A 23,642-nucleotide genomic window follows, 5' to 3' on the forward strand; every position below is an offset into this window, starting at 1 on the left:
ATGTTGTCTGACCTGTTTCAACTATTTCTGGCTAGGAAAACAGTAAGTACTGCTCTATAGTGATGAAGCAACCTGGAAACCTGCCTCAAACAATTTTATCCACACTGTATTAACTCAGGACACTGGAAAGTCTCAGAATAGGTGATGTAGGAGAAAAGAAAAACTCCAGCATTAATGATGAATAAATGGGGATAGCCCAGTGATCACTGGCATGCTCACTCACAGGTGACAGGTCTCAAACACACACTCACACAAACCATGTCCTGTTTGTGGCTTGCATGCAGGACATGCTGAGCAAAAAATCATTCCCTCCTGTTAAGAAGTACTACTGCCTTTATAACAATGTCAGCATACATTAACTTCAGCAGAAATGTAAGCAACATAAGTTAGCAATGATATGTAAGATTTAACTTGCAAAAGAGCTCAGAAGTTTGTAGATTTTGAGGCAGGAAACCATAAACTTATTTTAGGGACAAGGCTCTCCCACCTGGCTTTATCTTCTGAATGTTCCCTCAAATGGTGTGCTCTGTATGGCTAACAATTCTCCCAAACAACAATTAATCCATGCTAACAAAGTTGTCAGATGTATTGGAGTTATTAGCCAAGTTTTCAACAGGTTATTCCCAAGTTACCTGAACAGAAGCCTTTGTGTACAGTTGTAACAGTAAATCATAATAATGGAAGTGCTCACATGGGTATATAAAAATAGTATTAATAATATCTAACTCCTATATGGAACTTTTAAAGTTATTCAAAAGTTTCAGGGGAGAAAATTAAATTTGGGGGGGAGGGACGAAACTATCATAAAGATACAAATATGTTCATTTAACATGAGCAACATAAAGAAGAACTCATAAATGGTCTGTCTAGGAAACAAACAGATCAATCAAGGAATAATTAAGCTTACTAAAATCTATGAAGTATTGAGGAATACAAAACACTAAACACTATTTTCAACCTATGACACCCTTTCTGTCCAGTGATTATAAATGTTCTACAACACTTGCAAGAAGCATCTGTCCTGTTTTAGAGACTGATAGAACAATGCAATGTGCAAGATAAAATTTTCCTCTCACCCACGCTCTGAAAATACCTCCAGCTCAATGACCCCAAATCCTGCATCCACGTGAACAGTGGGAGGGTGCCTGTGTAGATGTGAAAAGAGGGGACAGAGACCTGGTCTCAATCCAAGGTAGAGAAATAGGCTCTCTGCTGTAAGTGAAGAAGATGGGCTTGTTCCAGGAACTGTATCTCAGAGGATGCAAGGATGGCCTCACCTCTCATGTAGCTGGATATACTCTTTGAACCAGGGAATGATAAGGGAATTTCTACAGAAACTTTGTCTCTAGCAAAGATTTCCCAAGCAAGAGGACTCCTCCAGGACTTCATTCTGCCAGCCTTAAGATCAGACTCAGGGTCAGAAGAGGTGGTACAGAATGTACGTATACCAAGTTCAAATCTATCTCCAGTAGCATGGCCACAGTGACAGACAGAAACTGAACTAGAACTCTTAACACATAATTTCTAGTCTTTGTCTTCAACCATTTCACCTTCCTTTCATTCGTTACTTTACTCACTCCTAGACACCAATCCACCTTTTAAACTTATAAAAATAGTGACTGCAAAGGCAAAGTTAAAGGTGTAGTTGAGTCAAGTAGCAGCATGAAACTAGTAAAGGCCAAGCTAACAGGAGTTTATTGGAGCAGACATTGATTCATAGTTGTTAATCACTGTGAATAAAATATAGACAACAAGTGCGCCACTTAAAACTGACTAGGTGTGCCATTTACCCATTGATTGGAGGGAATGAAATCAATGGTGCGGGCTCTGCTCTGCAGCAGTCGCACCACAGACAGAGGAGTATATTTCAGCAAGGCACCAATTAAATGGATTCTTCTGTTGTTATAGCCCCATCATGATCTGAGCAGTCTTGGTTTTGAGTAAAAGCAATGGGCCCGTGTAATCACAACCCATTAAAAAAACGGCAATCTATAATTTAGATCATTTCAGTGCAGGCGTCAAAGCACAAAAGTTAATATGAACTTAGGATATGTAAAAAACGTAGGCCATGATAGTCCTGTGTAGTTACCTTTCCGAGCTCTGCCCCCTATTAGCAAGGCAAACACTGAGGAGCAAGGCCAACCCTTGCATCTTGGGGAGGACAAAAGGCTGGAGAAATTGAGAAGAGACTATTATCCTACTGTTTGCTTTCTGTTGACAGGAGGTTAGTGAGTTCAAAGGGAAGTCTGTAGAGACAAAAGGTCATTTGTCTTGTTATAAGAAACTCCCAGCTCCTTCCCACTCCTCTGCCAACGGTTTAAAATGAAAAATGTAAGAGTGGTTTAGGCACTTAAAGACTTCTTCTAAGTGGAGGCAAAATACCTTTCAAATTAAATACAAGTACTCAGATGCAAGCCACCAGCACAGCAAGCACTGTAAACAATACTTACATAGAGTGGGTTTAATGAGTCATATATCAAAGAACTAGAAATACCCACCTCAGACAGACCCCTCATAGAAATCACTAAGCTCAGTGGCTGAGCTGTTTACACTAAAGGCCATTCGTTATGCATGCCCTAGCAGTGAACAATAGGAATATTATGCTGAAAAGTTGAGTAAATCTATCCCACCTTTCACCAATACCTTCGTGAACCCATGAATCCGTGGGGATGGATGGCATTATTCCACAAAGTATTGTGAAAACAGGCACCATTGTTAGACCCACAATACATTACTGATAACCAGGTAGAGGCAGAGCTAAAGGAACGTATCACTGCTGCAGGTGAAGAAAAGAGAAGTGTTCTGCAAACACATGTAGAGGAAAGAATATGCTTTTTGTGCTTCTCACTCACGGTTAAAATATAACTGATTTTCACGTTTAAGCAACGGCTTCCTAAATATAGCCTTGACAAACATCTGCCTTTCCTTCACTTTCCTGTCTGTTTTTGGAACAAATTCTGACCAATGCTAAGATGAGGAATTTAAAATTAAACGTAGGATGCTTGAAAAATTGGATCTTTTTTGAAGCTCTATCCTACTTGTACTGGGAGATCTAGCCTGAAGGCCAACAGTGGCTGAGGTTGGAAGGGGAGCGGGGGGGGGGGGGGGGGGGGGGGGGGGGGGGGGGAGGTGAAGGAGAGAGGGGTGGTGAAGAAGGGAGAGGATGAGACTAAAGTCCCCGCACAGATGTCTTGTTAGTGCAAGAGCATCCCTCACTGGCCAAGAGGAGGCAATGACCTAGAATAGGCTTTGCCTCTCTTCTGGATGAAATACTACTCCTGAATCCACCACCAGCAGAAACATCTTGAGGTGTAAGAAAATGTGTTACAAAAGCACGGATGATGTCTGAGCGATTACAAACAATGAAGGATTTCTCTGCCTCATATTCATGCTTCACACATTACATGTGTTTATGCCTGTATTAAACACAGAGAAACACGAATGGAGTATTTCCATACAGCTAACACACGTATTTCTAGAGAAAGTGAGTGAGCATACAGTTATTTCCATTCAATCCAAATTATGGAAATTTCTTTTAAAATGTTACATTTAACTTATATCAATTAATCAGTAAAGGATACAGCATGGTCTAGATTTTGGCAGTTCCCATGGGATGAACATTAAAGCAGTGAAAGCCGCTGTAACAGCAGTTATTATGTTTTAATGTAACTGCTCTGGAAACCAGCCGTATATGCACCCCACACTGCCTATTGCTAGTCTAGAGGAGGCATAGAAGTAGGAAATGTAGCTAAAAGGGTCTCACTGTCCAGTCATGCTAGGCACCTTACAAACACGTGAAAAAACGAAGTCCCTGGCTAACAGAGTTTATAACCTCATTTAGGACTAGCTGTAAGTTACAGTAGACCTCTCAACTGCAGTATCCCCCTCTATCATTTATATCTATTGGACATATGTGCTGAAAGTGAACATAAAGTAACCACATCTTACTCAAATGTCATACACCCCTTAAGTGAAAATTAACTAGGCCCTGTGTTTATTACAGTGAGCTTGCTAGACCTCCTTGGGTTCAGGGTCAGTTGGTGTTTCTTTATGAACCCCTTTATGAAAGTTTTCAGTGCTTTATAGTTCAGCCATTAAATGTTGCTCCAGGCTGAAGCTTCTCACAAAAGGTTTAATTCTAGGAACATTTTTTTTTGGTAATATATTTTCAAAGAGATCTCTCTGGTCATTTTTAAAACATAAAAAGAGTTAAAAAAAAAAGTTAATTGGTTTTAGGCTGTCTTTAGGGCTTGCCATAATTCAGAAACAACGTCGAGCTTGCCATTTTTGGTGTTTGAAGCCTGTCTACTGAGTTTGTACTGGGACTTTTTATTGCCTTTCTAATACGCATGTCTATGAATAAGCAGTCCTACACCTTTTTATGGTTATTACAGTTTGTTTTTCACCCCATGGGCTGAAATTCTGCTTGTCTGACTCATGCAAAGTAATCCATATCGAGTATGATAAGCAGTTCTAGGCCTCCTTTTTTAGCGATTAAATTCTAGAGAACTAAGTCTTTGCTTCATTTAATTGCGCAATTTTAGGATGTTCTTTGCATTTCACATTTTCATAGCATTTCAGTAGTGTTGAATGTTGCATGGCACTTCCATGTTTGTGCTGAAATTAGTTCCTGCCCTGGCCACACTGGTGCTTTTATTCCAGTTCTAAGAAGATGAGCTTGTCGGCAGTGCTGCCTAAAACTGATCCTGCTCAAACTGCCCTGCTACGAATGATTTCTGCATGTGCATGGCTCCTGGAGTCAGGGAAGGTTAAGGCTTGAATGTTTAATAACATTCCCCTCACATGTGACTAGCACAACAAACCAAAAGGCATGGCTTGTCCTTGTGAGTATGGGTGAGCTTCACAGGAAGGGGACCAGGACTGACATTCGGTCTCTGCATGCTGTGTGAGCCTCCCCACACAATTTCTTCCAAAGAGCTATAAATGAAATCAAGACACATTTGCAAAAGCATCTATGTGAATATCCACACTGAAGAACTTGAGAGCAAGAAGTGCTGAGAGCTGTATCAAAAATCTCCACGTGGCTGACTTTTGGCTATGGATCTTGAGCTGTGAAACCCCAACAGCACGCTTTGCTGCCCCAGTCCTGGCGCAGCTTGTACATGCCTCCCTCACCAGCTCCATCAGGGCCCGAAGCTAGTTTTAGTGCAGAAATCTGTTTCTTTAAAAATGCTTTAGTTTCTTTTTCTCTCATCTGGGAGCCAACCAAAGCCCGGCTTCGACCCAGCTTGCCCACCCAGGGCCCATCTCCTCTCACTATGAACTGGTGCCCCACTGGTGCCATTTATGGCTCCCCATCCATCCTCACTCTTCCTGCCACCTACACAGCTCCCTCCACCAGCTCTACTTTCCTCTCTCTCTGACTCACACCTCTTCCTCCCAAAATCTCCCCACCCCAGACCCACACTCTCACCTGAAAGAATCAGTGTACCACTATTTTAAATGCTGATATAGGCAATAACAAGTCAGGGGCAACTGATAAGCGGTAACTGCATGAAGCAGGCTGTGCGCGCCTGTAGTTATCATCATCTGACTGCATTTATCATGCAGCAACTGGTATGTGGCAAGCAGAGAGCATGCCCTGTGCTTCCTGCCAGCCCTGTGACATGGCAGCTTGATGGGAGGAGATGCCCTGCAAGCAGGAGTCCAAAGCTCTTGGACGTGTTACGTCTACCTAAGAGTGACCCCTGAGCCCACCCAAGCTAGGAGGGTTACACTTAAGGTAGCTAGCATTGCTATGCACATCACGTCATTAACACAACATGACTGATATCAAATTAAAGGAGCAGCAACAAAGAAAAGTTCCTTGTAATTTATGATAAAAGGAGAAGCAGATGTTTATAAAAAGACAAAGGCAGCAAGGAAAAAATAAAGAAATAAACTTTCACATGCTCTATTTTTGGTAAACCTCAGGGGCAAAACTCAGGTTTGAGCAGGAAAAAATATCTGTTGCATATTAAACTAAGATTTATTAGCATTGTTAGGACAGGCAGCATAAATACAAACCTATACTTTACCTGTGAACTTAAACTTTTATTAGATAGCTTCATCCTAGAGCTGAATTTCTCTCTACAACCACCCCTTCAGGCTATGTCTCTACCTAGTAGATTCTTTCTGCATAACAGCTCTAATATATAGCTCTTCCCATCCACTAATCAAGGCACATCTTGATTACTGCAACATTCTTTTCTCTGGCCTTGACAAAAGCAATCATCCTCATGTCCATTAAGAATATGCCTGGCAAAAATTATTTTCTAGCCTGTTTCTTTTAACCATTTCACTCCCTCTTTTCATTTTCTTCTGTTGGCATCCTTTCCCTATTACATCAAATACAAAAGTACGTGTTATTTTAAAGGAATCTCATAGGTGATCTCACTCACACTTCCTATCAGCTTTTCTTCATTAATGAGTTGTTTACTCCTGTCTGGCCTATTAAAATTTCAAACAAACGCTTTCATGGTTTGTCCCATAGGTTGTCCTCACAGTCTTCAAAACAAAAGGTTTTCATGGTCATAAATAAATATCATTTCAGTGTTCTTCTTCAAACTTCTCCTTAAAACATTCCTTCTCCCTGAAATCTGGAAAAACTTGTCAATGGTTAAACTCACAGTGTGCTGAGCCCACCATCTACCATGCTGACCTATACTGTCCCTTGGTTTCCTTGAAATACCCTCAGTTATGTCTGCAGCCATATGTTGTCTCTTGTCTTGGGCTCAGATGCATAATCAAATTGCCACAGCTTAATGAGTACCACGTGTTAGCTGAGCCAAAGTAGTAATTTGCATAGTTTTCAGCCACAGCACATGCAAGTTAAAATGCACTAACTTAAACCTCAGTGAAATGGGTCTAAGAACATAAGTTTACATTATGACAGCTAAGAGTATGCATGCAGCAAGTCATCGTGGCAACTTGTTAGACCATTGCAACTTAATTATGTGTCTGGAGGTTTACACATTGAACTGTGTTTGGAGCAAAACCTGTTTTTTTTTCATACATCCATGTAGCATTTAGAGGCTTTGCCCAGAACAGAGCTTCTAGGATTTACTACCATGGAGTGAGTAACTACAAGAAGCAGCACTACATAAAGACAATGTTGTTATGCGAACAGCCAGATGCACTGTTCCTGAAGTGGATCTGTCTCTGTTCTTACGACAGCTCCCTGCTGTAGCATGCTTCTCAAGGGTTGATAACACATTATCACATTGTTCAGAGGTCAAATGTTTCTCTCTCTACTCAAAGTCATTTTGACCATGTATTTGACTTCCACATTTACATCTTGCTCTCTCCTCTCCTGCAGTTTTTTCCCCTCCCTCTTCTTCTTCAGTACCTAAACCACGTCTTCAACATACTTTCTCCTCTTCTTCCTCTCCCCACCTTTTTTTTCTTCTTGTTTGTACCAGCAGCTCTGGGAAAGAGAAACGGAAGAAGTGTTTTTCACTCTCTAAAGCTCTTGAGAGTTGGTACTGCCAATGTGAAAGGGTAACACTTTCCTGGAATAAACAAAACTTTAAAAAACTTTTTTGTGTTGGAGTTCCCGTCGTTTGGGACTGAGTTGCAGTCCTAAAGTCACACAAGATTGTGTGGCCGAGATCATGTCAGTAAATAAATGTACCTTCTTTCACTTGTGATACTGGAGAGGACGCAGGCAGAAGTTGAGGACATGTCTCAACAAGAGCTGCTAAATAATTTGAAAATATTTGAGGATGAGCTTTTTTGTCAATGAAAAAGAGATAATTGTTGGGCTTCCACTCTCCCATTCCACAAGTGCTACCTTCCAGCACTTCTGCCTGGTGTATCTCTCTCTCTTCTCTGCCTGTTTAAGCCTCAAAACTGCCTGCAGCAGGAATCCTGGGCCGCAGTGGTATAAAGCAGTATATCTTTATACATAATCCAAGTGGCCAGGGAGAGATGAGAAAGTTAATGATTCATCCCTTGATGAGCTGGAGAAGATATGAACTGGCATATTGGTTTTTAAATAAAGAATTCCCTCCATCAGCAATACAGGCTTGTACAAGCAGCTATCAAATACAATTCTCAGAATTGCTAAAGCGTCTTTGGCATACAAGTCCAACTGAAAACTGTTATTAAAACACGTACTCTCCTAAATTGTTTAGCCAGAAAATGCAACCAGAGGTTCTGAATGCCTAAGGAAAAACACATGCACATGTTCAATTTCAAACACTCTCAGAGACAAATAATTAATTCTTTCTGCAAGCTAGTGAAGCAAGCATTTAAACCTCTGAAAAACTAGAGGAGCAGGGGAAAGGAAGACAAGGAGAAAGAAAGAGGAGAGGAATCAGCCTGGCATGGTTAAGTGATTTGCTCATGAACAAGATCATCAGCAGATTTAAAGAATGATCCAGCTTCCACTGAGTTTCATAAAACAAGCTTAGAAGCTCCAAGCATCATTCTCAAACACAGGGAGTATGTGATCCTTATGTTCCTACATAATTGGTTAACGGTTCTTTGCATAGTACGCATAGTTTAGGCCAAGAATGAAAGACTATGGGTTTTGTTATTGAGGATCTTTTTCCAATGTTACTGTCTAAAAGCAATAATGAAGCAAACATTGCAAGAAGACAAGCTAAATCATTGGCATTCCTGCAAACAGAATAGCCAAATACTGATAATGCTGCCACTATGGATTTCTATATTCAGAAAAAACCCAAACCCTAAAATGTGGCTGGTTTGAAAACAACTTTGCAAGCATGTGCTTGGCTCTGTTCTAGGTCGTGGTCACAACTGTTGCTACAATTGCAAACAGAGCCAGGTCAAATTCAGGGCTGATTCATAGCTGACCTTTGGCTAATATAATCTATGCAACAAGAAAAAGAGGAGCTACAACTTGAAAAGCATCGATCAGGAAGGCTACAAGGTATAGCAATCCCCTTTACTATTCCCTCTTACCCACTTCAATACGCACTTTGGCTTTTTGGTTCTCTTAACATTTCTCGTAACAGATTGCTGTCATTGGGCTAACCCACTGTTGCCACAGCTGTTTGAGGTGTGCTGGCTTATTGAAGACGTCGTAGGGAAGGATATGACACAGGAGACCCACCTGCCTCTGCGATGGCAGGTGGAGGTCTAACAGGATAACCTAGAATATCTAAAATGGCACTAATGGCTACGTTTAAGTAAGTGGATTGACACCTTAAGGTCAACGGCAAAATATCTACTGATGTCAAAATAGGTAAATTGCATTCCTACTGGATATCTCCAAAATGCCATAAACCAAATTCTGATCTAAGGCCAGTTCTGCCCTGCTGAGGCTATCTGGGCTATTATGGTGACAGCATTATATTTTGGAGCTGAATTTGGACCAGTGACCTTTATCACGCTGCTCGTCACTGGTACCTAGGCCCACGCTGGAAGCCTACACTGTGGCCAGTCTGAGTAGCACTTTTGGACTGAACCAGTGAGCATGGATATGATCTGGTCATCTCATTTGTGCTCTGTTCAAACAATGAGAGAAGAAAGGGTGTTCTCAAGTACAGAAACCATCAGAGGCTCTCATATTGCACAGTCCAACCCGCAATCAGCAGGATATGGGTTGTTTTTGCAGGTTCATGTGTAACATGGCACCGGTTTCTTTCTTTTGCAGTTCCAATATTACAATTCCTGTCTCAAATAGCAACTGAGCACAAAATTAAATTATTTGAACATTTTGAAGCCTGAGAAATAAATAAGCCTGGGCCCCGCACTCCTGAGTTTTAATAACTTTTACATTTAGATATTTATTGTGTAGTAACTACCATCCATGTAGTAGGCTGAGATATGTTTCTAGATCTCAAGGACCCCAGTCTTTAGAAACATAGAGATCTAGATCCTTCCAGCTTTATCAATATTTCCTTTGAGGAGGGGGAGAAGGCAGCTTTGGCTTTTTCAGTGGTTGATTTATTTTCTGAGGTGAGGGAAATCTAGTTATTTTCCACACCAGTTCACCTAGGTCTGTTTGTAGTATAAGAGAAAACTCCTCTAATTACATGTTTTATATTTTCCTAAGATCCTAGGCCAATTTATTTCTGCAGAAAACTGTATCTTTAAATTGTGAAAATCACTCCATAAATTCTGAGTTAGAACAGTCAAGGTCTGATACCTTATCTGTGCGCTTACTGTGTACAAGGTCACATCATCAGCATGTAGATGTACAGAATATTTCATGAACTGTACAGCGTCGACAGGTCATTAATAAAAACTGCAAAAGTAAAAGCCCTCTAATTAGCTCCTGAGGTAACTTCACATGTAACATTTTCACCTCAGATTCAACACCATTAAACAAATGACTGGTGTTTGCTCTCTAATATAGCCAGAGAACCATTCTACTGTAGTTAAACTCAGCCAAATTGAGGGAAACTTAGATAGCAATATGTTGTGATTTATTGGATCAAAGGCCACAGTGAAATCAATATAGATAGTTCCAGCATAAAAAATTATAATGTATGTCTATAACAATATCAAGGTTACCTTGAAAAGAGCAATGTAGCAGGCCAAAACATGACTAAAATAGGGTCAGTACATTATCTTTGAAAGGAACACTCATTAATTTTTGAGCAATTGGGAGAAAACAGAGAAAACACAAATAGGTTATAATTAGGGCAGTACAACAGGGTTACTACAGCATCATTTCAAATGGTCGGTTATCTCAAATTAGAAAGTAGATATTATAATAAAGATCCAGCAACAGGTTTGAGAAGAGCTTACGGAAGATATTTAAAGAAATACAGGGTAAGGTTCCCAATGGCTAGCACACTGACTAGAAGGTGGGCTGAGAGCAATGAGGCCACTTTTTTTGTGGACTCGGTTTCTCCACTGCAGTACAGATGACTGAAAGGACATTTTCATGAGCATTTTGTAAGGCAAGGTAAAGCTAAGTATACAGGCGTTATCAGATACAACAGGAATGTAGAAGGCAAAATAGGAGATTAAACCATCAACTCTTTCTCCTTATTAAAAAAAATGCTTTTCATATGTGAAGGGAGGAATGCAAGATTAACCGGGTGACACTGGCTGGGTTGAAAAGGAGTAAATTCCTCTTCCTGCATGAACTGCTTGTGATTAGGAACAGCTTGCTAGTCAGAAATGAACAGCTCTGAGGTCTCCCAGGCTGCACCTCTGCTAGGAAGTAAAACAGGGCAAAGGCATGTTCAAAACATCAGCAGGCAACATGCTCTGATGTTAGCACTCTCCCTGCCACAGCTTTGGCCCGCTAGCACGTCCCATTCGATACCAAGGTACACCTCATGGGGTAGCTTGTGGAAGGACTATTTCCTATTGGCATCGTGGCCTGTTTTATTTAACAGTTTAGATCCAGCCCTTGAGTCCAATCAAGCTAAATGGACAGAGCAACATGTTCCCTGTGTGGAGCAGGGAGAACTCTCTATTGCAAATAATATGTTTGGTAAATGTCACCCTTTCTTCTGTTTGCAAATTGCCACTGACGGATTTTTCATTCATGTGTTTGTTATTTGATCTTGTCTGATGAATAGGTTGTGAAAAAAGATATTTCAGTCTATGTTCTGGGGGCTTTTTGGTGAGCATATTACTTTTTACTGTTTGCTATTCAATATTTATAGTGGTTGGTCACCCAAAATACATTTGCATTGCTTCTGCTTTCTGGATTACTTGAGAGAAAGAGATTAATGAGAATTTGAGATGGCCAGACAAACTAATCCAAGTGTGAAGAGATTAGCATGCATACCCATGAATTACATTCTGTAACCATCTTGTAACCTTAAAGTCCTTAGTGTAAAAGGTATACAAGGCCTTTTACATCAATATCTCAACTTGAATGACATGATGACAATTTAAAACAACTGGAATTTATTTTCAAGCCAATTAAAAACTCGATAACCTACTTCACTCTGATATAATGGAGACATTAAAACTGAAATTAATTCATTTGTGTCAGTTTATAACAACAGTAAATTTTGACACCTTTCCATCAGATAACTTGAACAATGTGAGGTTTTATGTTTTTTAAATCTCATAATCCTCCTAAAATGGAACACGAAAGAAGCTCAGGCCCAATGTTTTCATGTTCCCCTCAGAGGCGCAAGTTGCCAGCCTACAAATGAGACTCTCTCCAAAATCACACCCCACCTGCTCCTTCTGTCACCCCTCATATTCAAGATAGGTTACTTCCACAGAGGGATGGTGGTCTTGAACATGGAGCAAACAAACAGGCAGAGCTGAAGATATGGGAACCTCAGGTCTCATCCAGGGTCTTACACTGATGCCCACTCACCCTGAGGCAAAAAAGATGAAGGAACAGGAAGGCCAAATTTTCTTTTATGTCAGTGACTTTTCATGACAGTGAGGCAAACTTATCAGACATCTGAAGAGTTTTTCAAGGGTGCAGTCATTGCTTGGTCCTAGACAAAGTACAGTAATGGAGAGTGTTATTCCTGGGAATCATTCTGCAGTGGCCCACAGTCGGTTCACTGTAAGAGCTAATGGCTCTTTAGCCAACTGTCCTGTGATTTCTTTCTCCTCAGGCTTAATAACTTTCCTAACAAGTTTTTTTGTACAACTATATATGAAGCTGTGGGTTTTTTCCAAGTGGTAATCGCCCCAAATATACTGGAATAGAGCTATTATCACTACCAGTGCAGTTGTTACAATAGTTCCTAAGCAGAAGATTGCAATAATATCCCAAGAGAGTGCTGGTGCCTAGAAGTCAATAGGACTTCTTCCTACTCTACCATGGACCTTTGGTCTTTGTCTTATGTTCCCCAGTTTGTAAATGGATAACAAAAATATAACCTATCTACATAAAATGCTTTCAGATCTACTGCTGAGAACAGCTATATTTCACCTATATTTCACCCTTGCATCCATATGGTTGGACAAAAGGAAAATAAAATTGATATTTATTGCTAATTCTTTAGCCTAGTAGGAAACATGGAATAATAGTACTGTAAGAGAAACTCCTTATGGTGTTACTCGAAACAGTTGAACATTGTCCAGATATTATTGAAAAGTTACCTTCCCATATCTGAATATGAGAGAGACATAGAAATAAACACAAATTATTAGAACTTACCATAGGTGTTATATTTGATGAAGAAAATGCTAAAACCACAGGCAATAAAAAGGAAAATCATGTGCTAGCTGGCAAGAAATTATTTCTACATTATTAGGGTATCAACTTGTTAATCATATTAACAATTTTATATTATATTTAATGTCGCATAAGTCCTACGCTGACTGAGTTGTCAGTGTTGTCTGTGGCAGTCATAAAAAATACTAACATCTGAGAATAACAGTAGAAAGGCAGTGATATTTTTTACTTTAAATTGACAGATGATATGATTGAATAGTTCATACTTGACATGCTGAAGTCTTTTCTTACTAAACTTAATTCAGATAGTGACTAATGTAGAGATAGTGGCACAAATTTTTGCACAAGCAAATGAGTAAGAGTTATACCCTGCAGGCAGCTGCCATTCGTGTGCTTATCCAAACTGAGGTCCATGCCTCCATGTCTCCATAACTATGGCTACCCTTCCAGACTCAGCATAGCTGTATCTGTCTACACAAGGACAAGCTCCAAGGTATCACCCAATGACCACGTTATAACTCATGACCTAACCAGATGGTCAGCCGTGGTTTCTGTGTCTGGGTACTGTTAATCTGTACTAAATTTAACTGAGGGAGAAAGGCTTATAAGTTTCCGCCTATCAGCCCTATTTTACTTCATGTTTTGCAGACACATTTTGATTTCAGTGGTTCACTGATGAATATGCACCTGTATTTACTCCAAAATTCATAGTTGAATGTTATTTAATAGGCACTTACAATACTTTCTATTAAAACGAACATACTCTTCTATAAAAATAAACTAAATGTCAACTCAAAAGCTGATGGAAAAGGATGTTAAAACAAATTGTAAGTTGTTAGTGAAGAACTAGAGACATGCACTAGGACTACAATCTCTTCCAGTGAACAGCTTTTTTTCCTTCTGGAGCTACTGAGATCCAAGGATCCTCAGTCTGACTGTTTTACTTATGAGAAGACACATTCTTGCATGCTGTGTTTTCAGTTGTCCTAACCGGACATCTGATTGATCGCCAGGGCCCTTGTTTCTGCTTTAATTGCTAACAGAAGAATAATCTTTAACATGGATAAAATTCTGAGCAAAATTAGAATACAAATAAAAAACACCTGAGAGTGCCCTACTCACCAGCTTGCATTGCTCTTCCCAGCAGAAGATACATTTGACAATGAATAGAAGATCTCATATATGGAGATGATTACAGAAAGCGTCTATGGATTTGAAAGAATTTGAGCAAGAAAAATGTGTGGAGCAGATGCAGACACATCGCCACAATGAGATTTAGCCACAGGAGGCAGCAAACCAAATGGTAAGAGGTTTGGTGGAAAAGGACCTAAACCAGTTTCATATCAGCTGGCATTTGTTCTTTTTTTTTTTACAGTTCATAGCTGAAGGCAAAGTATTGCAGTTATTGAACACCAGGGTCCAGTTCTCTTTGTCTGCAGGAGCTGAGCCCAAGTAAAGAACAAGGCATTTGATCCAACAAAAATAGGCAAATAAAGAACTACGCTATAATATATAGAAGAAAATATTGTGTTGCTTTCTTTACCTAAATCTAAGCCTTCACCGAAATCTGATGAACTTATTTAGTCCATAGATTAAGATCTCAGCAGAAATGTAATAAAATTACAATAAAGGTTATGTATCAATAAGGTGTCAGTTGTGCATAGGGATGAAGTATTCTAGTCATAATTAAATTTCAAATCTAATTATAATTTGAGGAGTCCTTTTAATTACATTGCAATATTTTGCTTTTGTAGGAAGATGATTGCTATAGCATCTTTTATCTGTAATTTTCTTTTAATTAAAAAATGTAAATAAATCAAAACCACCTACTTAAAATATTTAAATCTTAAATGAAAACAAACAAAAAATGCAGGAATTTCTCCATCCAGGTCTTATCTACCGAATCACACCTAGGTCTACTTCTTTTTTTTTCCCTAATGAAGCAGTGAATTTTACATTATCACTTATTTCTTTCACATAACCAGAAATGGCAAAATGACTTCGGCCAAAGAAGAAAAAAGAGCTTCCTCAAAGCAAAGACTGTCATACAGGAAAGATATCAAACCCTTTTTTCAAAAGATGTTGGGACTGTAGGGCATCCTTTGAAAAGCTGCTGGATGCTTCCCTACACTGCACTCCTCCAGCAAGTCCCACCAGACTCAACTGTTCAAGAGAACAGCAATTTCAGGTGCCTCTGCTTATTAATACTTACAAGCCTCCTTGTGCTTACATTTCTTTGTCCTCCTTGTGTTTCTTTGAAGCACTTAGTCGTGGTCAGTTTATGTCACCTGCCTGTGTGCTAACATTGTGTGTTGGTTTAAGCAGTTCCTTTTTCTCCCTGCCATTAGGCTTCCCGATGTGATGGCTTGATAAGAAAAATCTTTCTTCTTGGTTTTCATTTTTCTAAGTGAAACAGGCAATTGTCTTTTACTCTTTTAAGACTGAGTCTCAGTTTGCCTGAGCACCTCCTCCAGTTTGAGTTAGTCTTTCCTGAGTAGAGGAGACCAGAATTTTACCAGGAGAGTGCAAGGTACTCCAGGTGGATTCCCCAGGGCCTTTGCAGTGGCATAAATCCTTCGTTGTTCCTGTGGCAAATATCTCCCTTACCACGTATTAAGGCCAGATTTGCCTTTTCCATAAACTCCTCATAAGGTGGCTTGTCATCCACAGTCATTTCCAGGTGACAGCTAGAACACCCTGTAAGATCAGGCATTTTCTAGTGTTCAGCTTTATTCCATCCCCACTACATAAGACCTCAAGATCTAGTTCTGGCTGTAAGATATTTATGCCGTTCTTTTTTTTTCATCAACAAGTTTCATTGCAACATTTTATACCAAAATTACTTAATCAAATCAACCCAACACTTGTAGAGGAACTCCATTAATAATTTCTCTCAACCTCTATCCCTCCTTTGTGTCTCTGCTGTAGTAAATTCCTTACTCAGTTGTTCTAATCTACTGCAGTAGATTCCTTACTCAGTTGTGTTAATCTACTGTTCTTTTGTTTATCTTCCTTTCTCCGGCTGAAGAAATTATTCAGAAATTTTAACGAAGCATTAACTGCTTACTGCAGAACTACACACCAGTCCAGATAGATTGGATATACAACTTTTCCTTTGCTTGGAAGATCAGCTATTTTATGAAAGAAAGATATTAGTTTAGTCTGGCATAATCTATTTTTTGTAAACTCAAGTTGTATTCTAACTCATTTTCTTCTTATCCCGCATCTTTACTGTATTCTGCAAACTTTGCTTTAAAGCCTGAGTCACAACTGGTGCCCGACAGTTAGGCTTATAGTTGTCCAGATACTTTTTCCTACTCTTAAATATATATGTATATTGCAAATATGTATGTAGATAGGCGTACATACTTCTGTGTATATACATACATAGTTATTCTCTTTTCACACAGTACTGGCCTGACTTGGCAGTTGTTTCTGCCACAACACATGAAAAATCAGATACCATTTCTTCAGAGTACTGGAGTGGAAGTTATCTGGTACCCCAAGACTTGAACAGGTTAAACTCTTTGAGCCTTGTTACCTTCCATGTGATAATCTCCACTTTCACTTCCATACCTTTGTTCCTAGTAGCTGACCTACCTTTGCTTTCCATATTAAATATTATTATGTTAATACCAAAAGACAAATTTTTTATCCTCCTTTTGGGGCCTTACAGTATTTTTCATCTCTATCCCATCCTACTGTAGAGTAACTCTGTTTTGTCTTTCCTTAGTGTCTTCCTATTTATAAGCCTGGGTAAATAAAACCTAACTATTTGTTTTAATATTCTTTGCAAAGCATACTGTAGCTTTACTACTAGCAATTCTTGCCTTATCAATACAACTCCTGACCTTTAAGGCATAGTTTTCGTTGCTGTTCACTCCTTGCTTTCATGCCTCTTGGGCTTTGTGCTTATTTCTACTGTACAGGTAGTTTGGGCACATTTTTTTGTCAGATAATGTTTCCCCTTTTGCTGAGATACAAATTCTTAATAGATTTTGAAATGTGGATTAAATTCTAAATTTCTTCTGTAATTAAATCCATAGTTTCTCAGCCCAACTAATTTAAAAAACGACATTTATTAGAGTTTGTCTTTTTGAACTGGACCTTTGAACCTTCACTTATCCTGCCATTTACTTTAAATTCTATCAACTCATGGTCACTGCTCCCCTCAAGTCTAAATTAGTATTGATTCTCAGGTGTTTAGTGAATTTTGTTGAAAGAAACAATCTTTCTCCCATTGTATTCCATCATAACTAAACTTTATCATTATTCCTAGGATTTGATCTCCAAACTAGTAGTTGATCTGTTAGTCCGTAACTGCTAGAATGCAAACAAATATAAGCACCACTTTGAAAAGGATTGGGCACAGAAGTTAAATACTGCCTTTAAATTCAAGTAGACTATTTACATGTATTCAGCTAGTCATATGTGTGAGTTATTCCTGGAGCGTGACAGTCTTGTGGACTGGACCAAACCAAACCAATTAATTAAAGTCTTCTTGAATGTGCAAAAATGTTTGATAAAAAAGTGTGAGTGCATTCAGGCAAGTCCTTGGATCATTCAGAACTAATAAAATGCGATCTGATCCTTATCCATAAATTTTCTTCATCAGTAATAGTAATGGAGATTGCCTTTTCACTTCCATGATCTGTAATCTCTGCACAAGCGAAGAAGAGTGGCTGGTGAAGAATATGTATTTGCATTACTTAATCTATACGTTTGTCAGCAGGAGAGCAGGGAGGAAGCTCTGGATCTGTTCCTGACCCCAACAAATCTCCTGATATATATGGGGCAGGAGGGTTGCAAAGGGGCAGGCAGAGGAGGCAGATGGCATAATCCACATTAAACTGTGTATACTCAGAGACCTGAGAGTCACCACTACATACCGGCTGTCATACAGAGATTTCTTAGGCTGTGGCTATACACCCAGTTTATCAATGTCAGTGACACTTAAGACATTAAGGTTTCCTAGCTGCTTGCTGCCTTTATTCTCCCGGTGGTGACCAACCCCACAGCAGAGCCAGTGGTAGGGAGTCGATGAGCTGTTCTCATTTGTTTCAGCACAGAATGAGACAGATTAGTTTAATCTGCTGATGAAGACAGTTTGAGCTGACCTTGCTGAGTCTGCACTGGGGCTGACCGGGGTGTGTTCACACATTGGATTCTCCAGGCAGGACTGAGAAAGTGAGAGCTCACAGCTGGTAGGCAGCCTCCCAGGCAGCTGGGAAACCCGTAAAGTATTCACCACACAGATGTTTGCAAAATGAGTATCTATCCACAGCTTTATTTTCCAGAGGAATCAACCACAAGCTGCGGAGGCTGTGGGGTGGGTATCATCCAGGCCATGCCCCTTCTCTGTAGGTTCAACTCTCAGATGTGGGATACCTTGCACGCAAAATAAGAGAGGAAAAAAGTACCTGTACCTCTTGATGCCCCACCTAATCCCTGGAATTCAACAGATATATGCTCCAGACCCCAGGGAAATGCAACACATCCCTAAGTAGCTGGCTTAGCAGCCAGTGGTCACTGGGGTACAGCAGCACTCCAGGCTTGGCTTTTTCCCCTCAGACTCTTTATCTGAAGTTACGAGAGTGTAACTTACATTGGATAATTGCAGTGTTACACTTAGATAAATGAAGTTATTGGCTCAATGCCTATTAGCATTACCTAACAACATCTTAATTAGGCTAGAATTGCAAATACTGTTAAAGTTCATGTTAGCACATCAAGTGACTATCGCCAGACAATTTTTTTTCATCAATGTCCCAACTTTCCTGTTAACAGTTTGGGTTGTTGGCTTTTACCTTTACCTTTAGCACTAACATTTTCTAATTTTCAAGTATGCTTTATGTGTTTAATGCTACATTATAATGTCATTGTGCATCAACGGTCTACATAGAACCCAAAGGCTATTTTAATAAAGTTCTTAACTGGGACTCTTTTCTGAGGGCAACTTTTATAACAACACGTGAAAACAATGTTTTCACATCAGCAGAAAGAGATTATAGGTTGGTATAATCATATGCAGTATGTGCTTTGAAGGCATTTCTGAAGCATTCATAAACCATTGGATCACGAGGACTTTAAAACCTCTTCTTGTCTTGAATCATCCATAAATTAACACTTTTATATTTACAAAGTCATCCACAACCAGCAAAAACTTTAGTAACTGCGATAGATGTGTAACAGAATGAAAAGACCCAAATAACTCAAATATTTGACTTCTACATGTTGTATATGTTGATAGCATTTGGCCTTGGAGGGAGAAAAGAATAAGCCAAACCTGGAGTTTCTAGGTCAGATTACTAAGTTTTTCGAAAAGTCCAGATGTCTGACTCTGTATTGCTCCCTCTTCTAGAAGCAGCTTGCTGATGGTGGTCAGATCTGAACAGCAACAGCACTAAGTTGTTCCTCAGCACAGTGCCATAGGAAAAAAACGATCACAATTATTTTTGGACTGGATGCAGCTGAAGCAGTTGCCATCGCTGTCAGACGTACCCCCCCACCAAAGGTCACCAGCCACCGAGGAGCCGGCGGGGTACGTGTTTCTCACCCACGGCAGCTCACAGCCTGGCGCATTAATGGAAAATGCCATAACCTTCCTTTTACCTCTGTGCATGGAGAAGGGGCAAAGACACACGCTTCTCCCGGGACAACCGTTGTGGAGGCAACCTCCCACAGAGGCAGGGGACATAGCTGGGGAGAGAAGGTGTTTTGCAGCCATGGCCGCATCCAGCCAAGCAACGGCCAAGAGTCCTGGAGCAAAGGCAGCCAGACCGGACATTTAACAATACCACAGTCACTGTCGCACTGAGCTGAGTGTACACCGCTGCCATAAATGTTTTAATGGATGGTTTATGGTCCAAATGATTCTGAGTGGGATTCTTTAAAAACATGCTGCGTTGGTGTAACTTCCCCTTAAAAAAATCCTCGTAAGATTTCACATGACTTCAGTAGGAGCAGAATTAGGCCAAAGCCAAACGGCTCTGAGATGCTGCCCTCTGCACTCGCTGAGGAGAAGAGCAGTGTTTTATGTTTAGCATGACCATTTCAGCGCCAGTTTTCTAACACAGTTTTCTAACAGTGCCATCTTTATGGAGCTGAGCTTACTTTCCCTTTTTTTTTTTTTTTCATTTTCTTTTTTTTCCGGTTTACTTTGTTTTTTTTCAACGTGACTCTTTTGGACGGAAGAAATAGTTACTGTAGTGCTCTTTTGCAACTTGGCTCTAGCCAGCGTCTCTGGGTGATCACAAAAGCTTACGTTATTTTGCAATAACTCCCATCCTGATGCACAGTACGAGCGCAGCCCTCTCGCAGTGGAGCTCAGGAGTTTCCTACGCTAATTGTACCCCCGCCAGTTGCCGATTTCCCCGCAGCAGCACAAGCCAGACTTTCTTACAGGCTGTTAATATTTTCCACTCCAGTACCTGGTGCCAAATTCTCCCACGGCTTGCTACAAGTTTCCTGACAAGATACGCTTTTAGCACAATGTACAGGGGACTCACACAGGCAGCCGAGGCTGGGTTCCCACCAACCCACCGGCCAGCATTGGAGGAGGGCCCGGGCGGTGAGGTGGGGCCCAGCCTCCTCGGCCTTCCCGGCGAACCCCCTGCCCTCGGCGGGCTTGCGCCAGCGTGACCAAAATCAGTGGGCCTCCCGCTGGGACCTGCCCTCGTGCCAGAGCCCTCCCCGAGGCGTGAGGACGCGAGGTTTCCTGGGGAAAGCAGGCACGGGTGCCGCCGGCAGCCGAGGGGGAGCCGGGGCACAGCTCCCGGCGAGCAGCCGTGACTAAGCCGTGCCAGGCCCGGAGGAGCCCAGGGGATGCGGTGACTCAGAGGCACACCTCTGGCTCCCCGTCCGTCCCCCGCCTCCCCCAGTGCGGAGGGGGGCCAGCCACAGACTGCGGCGAGCCCCCACGGCTCCCTGGAGGGGGGCACACACCGCCGCAGGGTGTCTGTGCCCAGAAATCCCTCCCTGGCCTCCTCTGCCCACGTCTGGAGCTGCTGTGGGGCTGGGCAGCCATGGGGCATGGGCCAGCCCCGGGGGGACGGCCCTGCCCTCGGGGGCTGCTGAAAGGAAAGCTCAGAGCTGCCCCAGCCAAGCGAGCCCTGTGGTTAAAAACTGACCTGGCAGGAGCAAGGAGACAGCAGAAACCGTGTCTGTGCTGGCCAGGAGGCAGAGAAAGGGACAAGCTTTTGATGGTGCTTGAAAGAAAAATGGGCCTGCCGTTGCACCAGTTTGGGGGGCTCAGAACAATGCCCTGCAAGAACTATATGGCCGCCGATAAAGGGGACAAGCAGTATGAGTCACTGGAGTCCACTCGTTCTTACTGTAAGACAGAGGAAAAAGGAAAAAAAAAAAAACCCAAAGCTGGTTTTGGAAGTTGTGTTATTATTTTCCCAAGGAGGCTGGGCAAAGAGGCGATCTGCCCGGCTGCCAGCGTGGGGGAGAAGACGCCAGGTGCAGAGGCAGGACCCTGGGGGATGGCGGAGGGCTGCCTGCCGCCTCTGCCCTGCCCACCAGCATCGCCCGGTGAGACACGGCCACAGCTGTGCCGCTCCACGCAGCAGAGACCACCCCGCCACTGCCAGCCTCTGTCAGCCCAAGCCCCGGGGAAGGGTGGCAGAGGCAGGCAGGAATGTCCCCAGGAAGGGCATAAGCTTTGCTGCTTTGGATGTTGCAAAACTTCAAGCTCTGAGTCCTGGAGTCGGGGGATGATATGAGGACCTATGTTTTCAGTTTCTTTTATGCTAGATTTTTAACCCTAAAAAGACCAAAAGGCTACAAGTGTGATCTACAATTACGTGGAAACGTATGCACAAAAAAGACAAATACGCAAAAATCCTGAGCTAACCAACACTGTAAAACTCAGGACTTTTAAATTGGCCTTGAAATTTTTAGGTGGATCAGTTTCTAGTTCTGACTTGCAGCTCTTTAATTGCTGGAGTTAGCGATACCACACAGGAAAAAAACACCTCAGAAAAAGCTGTAGCATATATTGCCCTCATTCTTCCGCTAGTAAAGAGTGTCTCCATTTTTAGTGAAAGCAGTAAGAAAGAACAGCACATCACGATGCAAGCAGTCAGTTTACAGCACTGCACATGCATTTTCCTAAGACACTCCCATCTTCCTCTGTCACCTGGCCCCAGGGGTGCCGGTGCACGCACACACACACACACATCACAGCCCTGAAGCAGGGGCTCTTGCCTGTTCCCTTACAGATCCACGCCAGTCCTGGGGGGGTCCACCAGACCAGACCAGCATTTAAGTGGGGAAAAATGAGCTCCCAGAACCATGGTACACCCCACCTCGCTTGTACAGAAGTCGCCAAGAGCAAGTACTCAGTAGGTAACATATACAGTTTGTTCCGTATTTCCAAAAAAATACACATTTCTTTCTGTATCCTGGATGCAGCCTAATCAACACAGAGCTCTCTCCTGGTCTGCCGCAGCCTGCTTGGTTCAGTAGTTCCCACAATAGCGTAAGTGTCAGTTTATCTTTGCTGGCTACAACTCTCTCAGTCTCCTGCCCTTTACTCTCCGCTCACAGATCTCTTTCCCAGACAGTTACTATTTTCCATGCAGCAGAAGCAGCCACAGTCTCTCAAACATATTATGATTTTTCCCAGTACCATTGTCTCTGTGTTTGCTGCTGCTTTGGAAGGGCACAGCTTCTCCCCACTTGCTAATTTCCCTCTGGTCTTCCAGACATCATCTCACATAATTTTGCCACAGCTTTACTGCCCGATCACTTGCCAAACCACTTGTAGCTTTTTTTCTGAGCTGCTCTGCAGAGATTCTGTGCTTCGGTTCTGTACATGCCTCTCAGCGTCAACTTTTTTTCCCTTGTACTCTACCAGCCAAAGATTATCCATATAAAGCAATGTAAAACACACCATTAAAAGGCCTCCTTGCCATAGTGTTCCCAGTTATTTTAGCTTTAGGCTTCTGTCCTGGGTTACTATAATATTTTTTTAAGTTCATTTTTCCAAGGTCGAGTCCAGAAATATCTAATCTGACAGGCTCTGGTAGAACACTGCAGAAATACCTCCGCAAAGCTCAGGAGTGTCTGCATGATTTACAGCTTTTGTTCCCTATTTAGTTCAAAGTTTGGAAATGCTGGGTTCTAAGCTTTTGACCCCAGCTGTTTTTTCTAATTTGGTTGACAGCCCTTTTTGGCAGAGACCTGCCATCTTCTCAACGCAAAGTTCTTCACAGAATTGACAGGTAGTGACACCCCCACAAATCAGGTTACTCAGCACACAGAAATACTTAAGGAGTAGAACATGGCAGCAACGTTTGGGTCTGGACAATAGCTAATTCAAGTCCTTAAAGAAAGAAGATGTCCTAGCATGCAGATGGACCAATGGCTGGAGTTGAGAAGTAGTAAGGTTACCTAGACTGTGCAATAGAACATTTTACAAGACCCTGAACAAAACCGAGCACCAGAAGTGATGCTGATGCATTGGAGTGGTGTGGTGTAAAGCTAATTAACACTGCTGCTGGTAATGGTGCTTTCCAAAATGTTCTGCACCGAGCCATGTGGGTGCACCACTTCT

The sequence above is a fragment of the Mycteria americana genome, chromosome 1 (genome assembly GCF_035582795.1).
Source record: "Mycteria americana isolate JAX WOST 10 ecotype Jacksonville Zoo and Gardens chromosome 1, USCA_MyAme_1.0, whole genome shotgun sequence".
Classification (NCBI taxonomy): Eukaryota; Metazoa; Chordata; class Aves; order Ciconiiformes; family Ciconiidae; genus Mycteria; species Mycteria americana.